Here is a 15561-nt window from a genome sequence, read left to right as displayed (position 1 = left end):
GGTTCTAAAATTGGTAATATACGAGGTGACATAGCCCACTCGCAGTTCTTTTGTGATAGAAAATTCAATAGAGCTTCCATGGCATTATTACTGGAAGAAGAATCACTGCATTAACAAGAATCATTGAGTTGATGCCTTGAACTTGATTGATAAGAGCGTAATGAAGTGAACAATGAATCTATTAAGAAGCATTGAGAATAAAAATATTTTTATTCTGATGGACTAATAAGGGTTTGTTCCTCTTTCTGGTAGTAATACTTTCTCGCTGTGCTCTGTGTATTGCCGTGCTCATCTTCAGAAAATATTGATTGAGATGATAACTTTGAGAGGAGCCATTGCATTTACCCAGGGGTAGGAATTGCACCGCCTTATGAAATTGAACACATTGTTAGATTAACAAAACAAAGTTGTTTTAGAGGTTAATGTAATAGAAACTAGTAACGCGTGCCTCATAAGCGACAATTTTCTCAAGCAATGAAGCAGGATCATCCAAGTGTTTTGATGAAGCTCTAAAGTAGCAGGACAAAGCCACATCCCGAGCTTCTCCCTTTAGATAAGAATCTAATGTTCGCAAAGACCGCGGGTTTTCATATCTACAATCATCAGTGGCAGATTCAACAAGAATTTTTTTAGATTGAGTCACGTAACAAGAAAAATGGGTATGTATGCTTTTGCCACTTTTATATTAAATGCAACAAATTTTAGCAAAAAAACAAGAAAAATGGGAAAAACATTACGTGAGTATGGATAGAAGATCATTACGCAGGATGGACAAAAATCTCAACCCTCCTAGATGTGTTCTCAACCTCTTAAAGAGAGTTTTATAAGGCGGCTTGAGAATGTCTTAGATTCCACTCAATGCAATAGAAAACAGAAGATAGAACCTTCTTCTTGTTAAGTTAGATGGACTTCCAACCTAAAATCAATTGGTAATAAAAGGAATGGTCCATCCACCTTATATATTACTAAGGATCTCTTCCAACTACCGATGTAGGACTCTTTGTGTCTAATACGCCTCCTCGAGATGATGACTCTTTGAGCATCAATCTCGGAATGTTCGGGTAAGGATCGATGAGCCAACTTTAGGCCAGATCGATGTGGATTAGGTTGGACTGCATGGATCAGACTCTAATACCATGTTAAACTAGATGGGCTTCCAACCTAAAACCAATCTTAATATATAAAGGAGACTTCTATGGCTGTTCAGCCCTCCATGTCAGCAAGAGAGCATGGGGCGTTTGTTGCCACGTGGATCATATTTTTCGTTGAAAAATCTGTCTTTTTAACTGGGCTTTCATGTTACTTTTGTTAAGTCTACTTAGAAGGCCCAATTAATTTTTTCGCCTTCCTTTCTACAACACCACCGACCAGTGGCGGAGCCACGTTGGTTGGAAGGGGGTCAGTGACCCCAACAAAATCTATAAAATTTTAAATTTAGGCTTGTTTTTCATGTTATTGTCTTGGTGAGATGGTTAAAATCACCATTTTTGACCCTGTGTCTTAAGTTCAAATCTTATGTATGTTTCTTTCTCTATAATAAAATTAAGAAAAACAAGCCAAGAGAACAAAAAAACAAGGGTGTTGTCCCTTTGGTATAAATCATTTTTTGTCCAATTTTTCTCCTTTTTACCCTTTCTATTTCTGAAAACTAATGAAATAAATACTTTTGTGAATCAAAAAAAATATTAAAAATACAAACAATTAATAAAACACCAATATACACATGCTGATATTTTTTTTGTTTTCAAAAAGTTGATAAATAAGAATTTGAAAATACGTTCCACTAAAGGTAGAATGTGCCTTCTACGGAAAATGGTATAGTAGAAAGCGTTTTCTAAAATAAACATGGTCATCTACTATTTTTAGAACGTACATTCTACTGTTTACTAATTTTCTAAAAAAGTGGAATGCGCATTCTACTAATCCTAAAGCTATCTACTTTTCGTCTGGAAGCATCTTCTACTTTTATTAAGTATTCTAAATTTCGCGGAATGTGTTTTCTAAAATGTACTCTTCCGTCTACTAAAAGTAGAATGCGTGTTCTGGATTTTTGTCAATGTTCTAAACTTTTAGAATGCGCCTTCTACGGATAAGATTACCTGATTTTTGCGAAAATTAATGAAAATTTCAGTTATGGAAATATTCTAAAAATCTTCTAAAAATATTCTAACTTCCTAAAACGTGTTATTTTCGATTTTGCTTGTCAAATTTTTTTAAAAAATGATTTTCCCTTGTCTTATTCATTAATCTATGGTTTTTCCATAGTTTTCTTTTTTTTTTTTTCACAAACTCTTGTTCACTATGATACATATCTATACAACATGTGGTGTTTTGAAATTAGGTGCATTTTTTTGTAAAATTTTATTTTTACTTTATAAAGTTTACAAATTTTATTTTTTTAAAAACATTTTTAAAATTTATATTTTTATTAAAAAGTTTGATAAAATTAAAATGGTTACAAACGTTTTAAACTTTTTTATAAAAAATAAAACTTTGTAAAATGTTTCTTTTTATAAAGTTAGTTTAAAGTTTTTATTAATTTTTTTGTAAATTTTTATTTTTATTTTATAAATTTTAAATTTTTATTTAATTACAATTTTATTTAAAAAGTTTTAAACTTTTTATAAAAATAAAGCTTTGTAAAATGTTTTTAATAAGTTTATTTAACGTTTTTATTAAAAAATTTGTAAATTATTTTTATTTTACAAAGTTTATTTTTATTAAATAAAATTTTAAAAGTTTTATTTTATTTTCCCTTTTTAAACGTTTTTAATTATTATTTTTTAAATTCTTTTAGTTTACTGTGTTTAATAAAACTTTACACAAACTATATAAAATTTGTAAATTTTATAAAAATAAAATAAAACCTTACAAAAAGTTTTTAATAAAAAGTTTAAACAAACTTTATAAAAATACATTTAATTTTTTTGATTAAAAATTTTGATAAAATTAAAAAGTTTACAAACATTTTAAACTTTTTATAAAAAATATAAATTTGTTAACTGTTTTTTATTAGGTTGATTTAACGTTTTTTATTTAAAAAAATTTGTAAATTATTTTTTTTATTTTTATTAAGTTTTACAAAATTTATTTTTATTAAAAAAAATATAAGTTTTTATTTTTATTTTCCCTTTTTAAATGTTTTAATTATTATTTTTTAAAATTCTATTAATTTAATGTGTTTAATTAGATTAATCAAGGGTTAGTTTTGGGATTATGAAAGAAATTATACTAAAAGGACAACTAAATGATAGTTTTATACTATAAGGACAACCATGCTGAATTTTTGTTCCGTTTTGGCAATTTTCCCTAAAATTAATTATGACCCCCACAAGATTTATTTTTGCCTCCGCCACTGCCACCGACCTAACTATACATCTACCTCTCTTCTTTTTTCCTTTTTTTTTCACGACATAACTATTCTTCATGATTCTTTACTAACAATTCACCATCATTAATTCTTTTGGTGAGACTAAACAGAACAACAAAGGTCATATACAAGAGATTTGTCTGTGGTGGAAGACTCCGAACTGTGGATCACCACCATCACAAAACGCATCCGCCATCATAAACTTGCAACGGCGATAAGTTCTTGGAGAGTCTTCAAAAGGTGAAATTTCGGCATTCCTTTTATCAAAATTTGGTAGATCTTGATTAAATGATCTGTATGTTTTTTGTATTGTACTGATGTTGTTTTTTCTTCACCAGCATATGTTTGGTCGAATTCGATTGGGTGTGGGATTTAAAGGAGGAGATGGTTGATGGAGAAATTTTATATTTTTCCATCCGTTGGCTTCTCTTTTCTTTGTTCCAGCTCTTACTAATGATCCTTATGTTATGTTCTTCAGAGACATCAAATTCTTATGGCGACAATGCTGAACAAAAGTAGAAAGAAAGGCGAAAAAATTAATTGGGCATTCTGAGTAGACCTAACAAAAGTAACATGAAAACCCAGTTAAAAAAACAGATTTTTCAACGAAAATATGATCCACGTGGCAACAAACTCCCCATACTCTCTTGCTGACATGGAGGGCTGAACAGCCATAGAAGTCTCCATTTATATATTAAGATATGATCTTTACCCAGCCAACATATTCATAGATAAAATTGTTAAAAAGACTTCAAACACACAAAAACTAATAAAACTTAATGCATACTTACATATTCTTTTTGGAACATCAACTTTACTTTATGTTTTAAGTTCATCTATATTTACTTTGGTGCAATTGTCAATTATTTATTCTATTTTTATTGCATTAACCTATTAAAAACTACAAGAAAACCTACCAAAACTACTTATACTAATCCTTTTTGATCTAAGCAACTATAAAATAAATTAATATACTTTTATCATTAGACACTATCAAATGGATTAATAAACAATTCTGAATTTATTAGAGAATAAAACATACGAACCCGGCGCGTAGCGCCAGAATACCACTAGTTGGTAATAAAGGGAGTGGTCTATCCACCATATATATTACTAAGTTTCTCTTTCAACTACCGATGTAGGACATTTTGTGTCTAATACTTCTTTGGAGAACAAGGCTCTCTATCATCACCTGAAGTACGATATGAAACTCTGTTTCTAAAATTTCTATTGCATCAATATTATATTTTAACCAAACAAATTTTAAATAATATTGATGGAGAACCACGTAAATAAATAATACTAGGTAGTTATCCGCGAATTTGCGGGTACAAATAATTCTATAAATTTATATAACATAACATTTTATGCTTTTGACCTGCAATAATATATTTTAATATTTTAAAACTGAATGTAAGTTTTTGGCAGATAACTTTTTAATAAACATATTTTATTTATTAATACCTTTAAATTCTTAAATATGGTTTATCTAGAATTTAGTAATATTTTTTTTAACTCTTTAACAAAACAATATTTCATTAAATTATTTTTAAACCATGAAAATATATATAGCTTAATTAGTTTGTGGATTAGATTTTTCGTCCATACACTACAAAGAAAACAGACGAATACCGACGGTCAAAACCGTCGGAATGTCGTCGGAAAAGCCATATTTCAACGACATTCCAACGAAAATGGTCGTCGGTATCATTTGGTCGGAAAAAAATTCGTCAGACATTCTGACGAATGCCGGGAAACAGAATTCTAACAAACTTATGTGTCGGCGTCTTTCCGAGAACGTTTTTCATCGGAAACACTAATTTCCGACGATATTTTTCCGACGAATGTGATTGTCGGAATTTTCGGATGAAACTATTCGTCGGAATTTTCCGACGCACCAAGTTCGTCGGAATATTACGACCACGTGTTTCGTCGGAATTCTCCGACAGAATTTCCGACCACAAATATCGGCGAAATATTCCGACGGAATAGTTTCATCAGAAATGTTGATTTATATATTCATTAATTCATTTTTAAAAAAAATTGTTTTTAATTATAAAAATTAATCAATAAAAAAATCTGAAATTAAAAAACTAATAATAATATTATAGAATTTAAGTTTATACAAACTGAAATAGAAAAAAAAACATTCAGAGAGTTTTAAATAAAAAAACTAAGGATCCGAAGGAAACAAACAACCTAACTTCTCCAATATCTCGAGGTTGGTCCTCTTCTAATCCGCCAACTCAGCAAGGATTGTAGCGTTATGCTCCTCCAATGCCACAATCCATTCATTCTTGTTCAGTAGCTGCTCTAGAATCAAGGGATCGACATACGGGACTTGTGAAGAAGAAGCCGGACATGAAGAAACACGACGGACCAACCCAACCATACGACCCTTTCGTTTAGGGACCGCATAAAAAAATTTTAAGTTAGTAAAGAAAAGAAATATGGTAATGAAAAAAATATTAAAGTTAATAAAGTATTAAAAATATATATAAGAATGAAAAAAATTACCTTTTCGACCATCTCGTTTATTTGCAGTCGGGACAAGTTGGTTGAAGCACCCGTAGAATCGTCGTCATCAGAGAGATGCTGAGAAGCTAGAAAAGCTTCTTTTTGAATTTCCACCAACTCAATGACCTCTTTGATCATGGGGTCCTGAATTTGACCCGTCTTCTTGTTGGTGTACGCCTCCTTCATGACGTGGAGATGATCGACGGGATTACCGTCGTTTGTTTCAATCTAAAAAAATAGTGTTAGCCAATGAATATATAAAAAAATTATTTAAATAAATATAAAGATAAATAAATATTAAAAAAAAACTCACAAGTTGATCCTCCTTAGAGGACATACTGCAAGCGCCGAGGTTGTGCACCCCGCCTATATCGCTCTTCCGGTTGGTAGAGTTCTTTAGAGACTTCTCTATAGTCTAGACCTTCTGTCAAATTTGATGCATAAACGTCTGGAAATTTCACTCTATCTGTAATCCAATCAAAGAACTCTATCGATGCAATTACCCAAATTTGATGCATAACCGTATGGAAATTTCACTCTATATCTAATCCAATCAAAGAACTCTTCTTTTGCAGCACCATCCAGCCGATAAATGGGAAAATGGGTCGTACCGTTCTCATCACCGTGAAGTTCTGAACAATCACAGATATCGACTAAATCCAACCTTGACTTCAGATCATCCTTCGTTTTACCTTGGATGTTGAGGATTGTGTTCATCAAATTGTCGAAAAAGTTCTTCTCAATATGCATGACATCTAAATTATGCCGCAATAGATGACTCTCCCAATATGGCAGATCCAAGAAAATACTCTTTTTGTGCCAGTTATGTAGCTCTCTAACAGCATCGAGTCGAATGTTTTCATGTTCACCTACGTCTGGCGTCCTTTCTACACCAAAATCCCTAAAATATTTCCACAAATATTCCCCACTAACTTCATTAGGTGGATCATCAAACACCTGCTTGTTCTTCGTAAACAAAGTTTTACTCCTACGGTATGTATGATCAGGTGGTAGAAATCTTCTATGACAGTCAAACCAACATATTTGCCTTTCGTGCTTTAGTTGGAAAGCATCTGTGCTATCTTGACAATATGGACATGGAAGCTTCTCATGTGCTTTCCATCCAAATAATATACCATATGCTGCAAAGTCACTTATTGTCCACATAAGTACTGTCCGCATATGAAAGTTTTCTTTGTACGAAACATCGTATGTCTCAGCACCATCCGCTCATAGTTGTTGCAACTCATTTATTAGTGGTTGAAGAAACACATCTAATGATCTTTTAGGATGCTCTAGCACAGGGACAAAAATGGAGAGGAATAAAAACTCTCGTCGCATGCACAAATTTGGCGGCAAATTGTACGGTGTCACAATCACAGGCCAAAGAGAATATTGTCTTCCATGCTTTCCAAATGGGCTGAAATCATCTATACATAATCCAAGATAAACATTTCTTCTCTGTTCAGCAAATTCTGGATATGTTGATTGAAAATGTTTCCAAGCCTTCACATCTGAAGGATGTCTAATCTCACCATTTATGGAATGCTCTGCATGCCATCTCATTGCCTTCGCTGTGCGCTCACACTGATACAACCTCTTCAATCTTTCCGTCAAAGGCAAATACAGTACCACATTCTTTTGAACGGGACCAAAACTCTTCTCCTCGTCTCCTAATAACGAGATTTCCTACAAAATTTGCATTTATCCCGTTCCCTATCCGCTCTCCAGTAGATCATGCAGTTGTCGATACATACATCTATCATTTCGTACGGTAATTGAAGACCCGCAACAAGTTTCTGAACCTCGTAGTATGAACCCGGTGCAAGATTATTCTCTGGTAGAACACCTTTAACAAAATCAGCAATCGCATCCACACATTCTTCATCCAAATTATAATCTGTCTTAATACCCATCAATTTACTTGCATATGATAAGGGTGAATGATCATCTCTAGAACCTTTATATAAAGGTTGTTTTCCTTTATCCAACATGTCAAAAATCTCATTGATTCGGGATTTGGTTCTTCCCCTCTATAATGATCATGTACCATTTGCTCAGTACATACACCATAATCTACATCCGTTCTCGGTTCTTCTAACCAACCAATAAGGCTGAGATTCGTTAACATGCTGAGGTTTGCTAGTATTACCATATTCAAAACTAGTTTCCCCATGAAGATACCAAATTTTATAATTAATTCTGTGTAAACCCTTTCATTTACAAATGACTTCAAACATCTCATTCTTTTATAATCCTACTATTATTACAAGTAGAGCATGGACATCTTAACATATCAGTATTTACATCTGGTTGCTGTTGAACAAACTTCATGAATTCTTCAATACCTCAAACGTATTCTTCTGTAAGCAAATTTGGTGTTGTGATCCAAATGAGGTTTATCCATCCACGAACGAAATAATCTCCAGAAGACATGATTTTTTTCGGATTTCTTGTGACTAGAGATAGAGTGAAGAGAGAACGAAGAGTGAATGAGGTGAATGAGGAGAGCTTGCATTTATAGGAAAATGCTTACGGCAATCCGACGGCATAAAAATTAACAAATAAAAAATAAAGCAGTAGATAAACACAAAATAAATACATGAAATTATCTTTTCATTTCTTAAACATGTTTTCCATTTATTTTTCTAAGATAATTTTAATAATATTAATTTGTTATCAGTTAATAATTATTTATTTAAGATATCAAAACTTTAATCAGTCTAATTAATTTTTTAATTAAAATTAATGACTCAGCCTAAAATCTTGGATAACATGACAAGTAACAAAATTCACTTCTCAAATAATAGTATATTCAAGATATCAAAACTTTAATCAGTCTAATTAATTTTTTATTAAAATTAATGACTCAGCCTAAAATCTTGGATAACATGACAAGTAAAAAAATGGGAGAATTACCAATTGTGACTCAAAACTTGGAGTCAAACCCAAAAGAGTACCCCAACTTGGGTCAAAGGCAAAAGTAACTTAAAAGGCTATTGAAATTACAACTATCTCCTTGTGAACAAACAAAAAAAACGGATTTTTTTTTACGTTTCTACCCCTCGCAAGTCGTCTGTAAACAGACGACTTGAAAATAAGTCGTCCAGACGACTTTAAGTTAAGTCGTCTGGACAGTTATTCTTAAACATAATTTAAAAATTTTGTAAAAAATATTTGATAAGTGAAAAATTGGAATTATGTAATTAACATATGTCTTAAGAGATATAAATTAATATATAACAAATTTCAATTGTTTTCAGCCCAGATGAGTGAAAATAGTGAGTCATGATATTCTTTAGTTTATATTTCATCAACATATGTTGTAGTATTGTATGTGTTCTTAGGGTTAGATTTTGGAAAGCATTAAAACCGTTTTTGAAATTTTTAAAATTACCTAGGCGTGTTCATTTCTGTGTATAGTAAACACTATTGAAGTATAATTTAATTTTATAACGTGGTTAGTGTTGGGGTCAAAATCGGTCAAGACGAAATCGATGTCCGAAAATCTCGGAAAAATATGAAAGATGTGAAAGCAACCTCGAGAGACTAATTGTTAATCGAGAAACCTTAAGAAAAAATTAAGTTCGAGATTCATCGTCTCGAAATCAACTGCTAGAAACATTTTCTACACAAGGAAAAAACCTACGGAAAACTAAAAACGCAAAGAACACGAACGCGCCGAAGGAATCGAGCAGCCAACACCGGACGTGGCCGTGGCCGCCGGGCGGCTAGCCCCGTGCTGGCCGTGGCCGCCGGCGGCTAGCGCCCGTGCTGGCCGTGGCCGCCGGGCGACTAGCCCGTGCTGGCCGTGGCCGCCGGCGGCTAGCGCCCGTGCTGGCCGTGGCCGCCGGGCGGCTAGCGCCCGTGCTGGCCGTGGCCGCCGGGCGGCTAGCCCCGTGCTGGCCGTGGCCGCCGGCGGCTAGCGCCCGTGCTGGCCGTGGCCGCCGGGCGGCTAGCCCGTGCTGGCCGTGGCCGCCGGCGGCTAGCGCCCGTCCTGGCCGTGGCCGCCGGGCGGCTAGCCCCGTGCTGGCCGTGGCCGCCGGCGGCTAGCGCCCGTGCTGGCCGTGGTCGCCGGGCGGCTAGCCCCGTGCTCCCTCGGGTCGTCGGACGGCTAGTCTTCGTGCATAAGTTCCAAGCCTCCGGGTCGCCAGAAATCCGCGTTTCACGACTTTCCGAGTCCTTATAAATAAAACTCCTTTTCTGTTCCGGGATTTCTGAAACCCCTAAGACGTCAACGGATAGGAAGACTTCGTATAAAACGGTGATGGTTATCGTACAACACCATTCACCTCAGCAATGGATCGAAGATCTTCCGAGAGACTCGACATCCTAGTAGGAGCATCCTTTCAGAGAAATCGTAGAAAAACAGCGGAAGCCCGGAATGCGGCCCGAAAGGGACCAACTCCGATCGGACGACCAGTTTACGATTTTCTAAAGGATAGATGCGACGGTTTACAATTATCTTCGCATGACAAGATAAATGATAAACTTCCGAAAAGATAAATGTCAACTTTCCGAAAAGATAAATGTCAACTTTCCGATAAACACGAAAGCCGACAAAATGGAAAAAGTCCAGCCCACGGCAGACTCAGCCCACCAAGGATAGACCGTCATATGGGAGTATATAAGCAATGCTAGGAGCAGAGGAAGGGGGATCCGAAATTAGAAGAAAGAACCACTCCAGAGCAATTTAGAACTTAGGCGCTTATTTCCTTTTTAGCGAGCTGCGACTCAACTAGGTTAGATCTAGGTTTCGAGACTAGCGACGATCGACAGCTCTTACAGCCGAGATCTCGACCTGTTGTCCAAACGTTCTCCGCAGATTCGGAAATAAGATTCTTTCTTTTTGCTCTATTCATTTTACGCATTTATTCTCGAATTAGACTTGTTTTAACTTTGTCGTGCGTGGCCCAGCAGATAGCCGGGATCCTCGGGGAAAACTAGGTCAACTTAGTTTTCCTACGTTTCAACTTAACTAAAATCGACAGTGCGAATTTCGGTTCCCACAGTTTGGCGCTAGAAGGAGGGGGATTCACGGCTTTATCTTTCTCGCAAACTACGCACGCCCAGTTAAGCATGTCTGTTGACGCGGAAAAAGACAAGCAAACACACGACGGACCAACCGTCGATGTCAACGCTGAGAAAACTCCTGCTGGAAACGTATCAACGGTCACTGCCGAGGCAAACACCGCGATGCTGGACCAGATGAAGGAACTGTTCGCCACCGCCCAGAAACGGTCGGAAGAACAGGAGAAACTAATGGCTTCACTCGCTAAACAGGTCAATACCTTAACAGCGAAAAGCAAACTCCCGCGCGGAGATCCCCGGAGATCAAGAAAAAGATGCCCAGGAAATCCCGGAACTCATCCCGATGATACCACTCCGACGGGACAGAAGAAAACGACGGACAACCTTCCACCCCCATAAGGGACAACGAAGGAGACGACGTCGAAAGAATCAATCTGGATGTCAGCGATCAGTCGGATCCGTCCGACGAAGACGCCGACGTCCACCACAGAAGGACCCGAAGTCAGTCAGCTCGACTAGCGGCAGCCTTCGAAAAACCTATGACAGAAGAGGAAGAAGACCTCTACTGGTCAGAGCAAGAAAGGCTGGCTGAGGACCAGACCGGGCCTATCGCCGCCAGCGTAGACAGAAGAGCGCAACGGCACCAGCGAGATTCACGATCTACGTGAGTACATCGCCAAAACTGCAGCCGAGGTGAAAGCGGTAAAATCGCAGATTCACCACGCGACCAGCACTGCCCCGAGATCGACCTGCTCCTCGAGGAGTCGAGAAAAACCCCGTTCACCTCTCGAATCACGGAGGCGCGAGTCTCAGATCCTGGGAAATAAAGCTTCCCACCTACGATGGAACCACAGATCCAAAGGCACATCTGTAGTCTTTCCAGATTGCAATGGCAAGGTCTAAACTTCCGGAACGGGAAAAGGATGTCGGCTGCTGTCTCCTGTTCGTCGAGAACCTCAGAGGTGCTGCGCTCGAATGGTTCTCACACTTGAAAAGAAACTCCATCGGAAGTTTCCGCCAGCTTGCTTCAGCTTTTCTGAAGCAATTCTCCATGTTCATGGACAGGGAAACTTCCGACGTAGACCTTTGGAGTCTAATTCAAAAGGAAGACGAACCGCTCCGCGACTACATAAAGAGGTTCAAACTCGTGATGTCCAGGGTAACAGGCCTCAGCGATAGAGTCGCATCGACGCCCTGAGGAAGAACCTCTGGTACAAATCGAAGTTCCGAAAGTGGATTTCTCTGGAAAGGCCGCGCACCATCCAAGATACCCTCCACAAGGCAACGGATTTCATCATCATGGAAGAAGAGATGAAAATCCTAGCGCAAAAGCATGGACCGCCGAAAGCGTCCGGCAAGAAGAAAACCTCTCGTAACGACAAGTACGTCCATCACGAGGGGGAAGACGTCCAAGGCGAACATAATTACGCCGTTAATTCCGAGCAAGGAAGGACCTCCGGAAACACCTGGACGCGGAACTCGTACAAGGACAATTCCAGCTGCGAGTTCCATCAGACGAGAGGTCACTCCACCGCCAACTGCAAAGTCCTCGGCGCTAGACTCATTATGAAGCTGCTCGACGGCAAACTAGCAACGGTCAAAGAGCATGAAAGACCTGATCCTAGATTCTGACCGTCCGCCAAGGACCGACGGAGCCAATCCCAATAACGCTCCTGGAACTCAATCGGGCGAAAAACGCGAACGGAGACAAGACGGCGAAGGAAACAACAACAACCGCCAAAGGATCAACATGGTCATCGGAGGATCGCATTTTACCAGGACTCTGTGTCGTCGATCAAGCCTACGGACGGAAGGCCGAGACAAGCCCCGGATGGTGTCCGGAGGACGACGTTCCAGTCACGCAATCACCTTCGAGAACAGGATACGACCGGACTCGATAAACCCCACTACGATCCTCTGGTCATCGACTTGGTGATTCAAGATCTCGAAGTCGGCCGCATCCTCATCGACACAGGAAGCACGGTCAATATCATGTTCCGCGACACTCTGCAGAGGATGAACATACCCCTCGGAGAAGTCATCCCAGAGCCAAGACCACTAACTGGATTCTCGGGCGTCACATCCATGACCCTCGGAAAAATCAGACTCCCGGTCATGGCTAAAGAAGTCACGAAGATCGTCGAATTCGCGGTAGTGGATAACCCGGCTATCTATAACGCCATAATGGGAACTCCTTGGATAAATGCCATGAAGGCAGTCCCGTCCACTTACCATCTCGGCGTCAAATTTCCAACACCAACTGGAACAGCGGTAATCTGGGGAAGCCAAAAACAGTCGCGACTCTGCTTCCTAGCCGAACATAAACTTCGCAGCAATCGGAACGCCCCAGTAGCTAACCCGAAGCGAACCAAGAAGAACCTGAGTACCTCCGAGAACTCAGCAAAAAGCAACTCGGATTTATCCGAACAGGCCACAACTCAGGATACTGGAAAAATCCTCGAGTCCGTCGCCGAAAAAACGGATGATCCAACTCCCGACGCGACCGCCGACTTAGCTGAAACAGTCAAGGCGCCAGAAATCGTGAGTAATAAACAACGCGTGATAGAAGCAGAACTACGAGATGGCTTGATCCTCGCAAGAGGTACGTAGGCAGCTCGTCGCAACCCGACGAGTTCAGCTATCCCCTCGCCAAAAAGGGGGGGGGAGATGGGAACGGATATCCTGTACTCCCCGCAAAAACACTTTTCGCATGTAGTCTACATTATAAATGATAAATCCTTTTGATTCAAATGCTACTCAACGCATAAACATTAAGGAAAACGAAAATCATATCTTTAAGGAACGCGAGACGTCGTTAGTTCCAAAAGGTCTCGATTCTCCATTTTCCTCCAAACAGTCCATCCGCGACTCTAAAAACTCCCACTAACAGTCCATCCGCGACTCTAAAAACCATTTCCGTCGATTGGCCCCGACGGAAAAATACAGAAACGTTTCACTCAATCAAATTCGTAGTCCGGCTTCTAACGAAGTCCTTTTGCATCCGACAAGGATATCATAGCGCGCTATAACAAAAAATCCAAATTTTGGTTAGCTCTTCGTAAAGGAAGTAGCTCGACTCGTACCCAAACGAATCATATAAGCCGATAAGCACTTCGCAGATTCTAGAACGGTACGAGTCAGGTCAAAATCGCAAACAAGCAAAACGAAAGCCGATTTGTCATCGCACAGCTTCAGTCCGAAAGTAGACCTAGGTCTTGCCCTAACCCGGCCTTGCTGGTATCTAAGACATCTCATAGGCATAAGTATCCAGAATACGAGATCCCAAAATTTGCCTCTTATCGCTTACAAACCTAACGTTCACTACAAAGTGACCTACGGACCTAGCGACAAAAAAAGAGATTGAATGCGAAGTGACTACGCGTATTCAAACCCTCAACACTTGACGAAAGTATAAATCAAACGCATAGTTCATAAAGGCATTTATAACAGGATTCGAAAAGCACCAACGGCCGATCCGAAAACATAAAGTCACGCGACTCCTAGGGGTCGCGACACATACATACAAACGGCCACACTTGGCTATCATAAATATAATCAAATGCATAGCAGTCGGTTAGAGATATTCCGAACGAAAATCGGGCTGGTCGACCTCTTCACCCCCGTCGCCTGCGTTTGAAACTCGCCACACCGTTGGTATCCTCCGAGACATTGGATAGGATTCCACAGTTCTCCAGAATTCTCCCTTCAATCGGAGGAACAAAGGATTCGGCGCTGGCAATATCCTCATCGAGCCATCCATCGTGGCAAGTTCGCCGGAAAGAGAGAAGTCCTCACGCTGCATCTTGCTGAGGGTACCGACCGAACACGGCACTCGCGAAAATCACCTACAAAGTCCTGAGCCTCTTTGTATGCTTCGAACTCAGTAGAGAAAATATTTCGGCCCTTCGGGTTCATCTCGGCGGCAGCTCTGTCAGTCGCTCGCTCTTCCGCACACGAGCGACGGGCTCGAGCCTGGACCTGGCTTTGCTTGCGGCGATTTTGCCTCCACCTCCAGCCGGATTTAGCAAATTCCCTTCTGTTTCCTCCGCTTTGAAACGGGCCAGCCGGGCAGTGCGGAAACTCCCATCTATCGATGCATTTCCACACTCTCACGGCCTGCAAAGAAGCCGAGGTCAAATAAAAAGAAGTGGAGTTACTCAAGTTTCAAAAACAAACTCGTTGACCAAGCGAGCACCATCCCGCAGTCACCTTGTCCCTTTCCTCGTTGTCTAAAGACTCGTCACGGGAAACGCCGGGAGGGAGTTCGTCAAAGAAGTCACCCGGGGGGAGGAACATCCCGATTCTCTGAGGTAAAGCCAGGATCAATATCTCCGGCGGCCGCGCCATCTCCCGACGAAGTCTCGAAAGCGATCCCTTTATCCTTACGAGGTCTCCGCCTCTGCCTCAAAGGGGCAAAAACGTAGGACCTATCGTTCACACAGGGACGTGTACCACCTCGGCGATCTGTGAAGCCGGCGACCGCCCCTCGAATCCGGTAAGAGTAAAGGAGTTCCAGGAACAAGCCTCGACCTAAAAGATCCCTCCTGACCGGAAAGATCGAAGGAACATGCGCAGAACAACCGTTCTAAAAAAAAAAAAAACAAACACGTTCGGTATTCGCCTTTCGGATTATAAGAGAGGGG

At 39.6% G+C, this 15561-nt stretch overlaps 1 long non-coding RNA gene across 1 annotated transcript; it reads left to right on the top strand.

The window, feature by feature from the left end:
* The first annotated feature begins 2950 nt into the window (after nt 1-2950).
* On the top strand, nt 2951-3912 carry LOC130499565 (uncharacterized). Its single transcript, XR_008938443.1, has 2 exons — nt 2951-3610; nt 3709-3912. It is a non-coding gene; the product is annotated as an uncharacterized LOC130499565 (long non-coding RNA).
* The last annotated feature ends 11649 nt before the right edge of the window (nt 3913-15561 follow it).

Source organism: Raphanus sativus, chromosome 9, assembly GCF_000801105.2.
Source record: "Raphanus sativus cultivar WK10039 chromosome 9, ASM80110v3, whole genome shotgun sequence".
In the NCBI taxonomy this organism is placed as follows: domain Eukaryota; kingdom Viridiplantae; phylum Streptophyta; class Magnoliopsida; order Brassicales; family Brassicaceae; genus Raphanus; species Raphanus sativus.
This window is presented reverse-complemented; position numbering and strand designations above follow the sequence as displayed.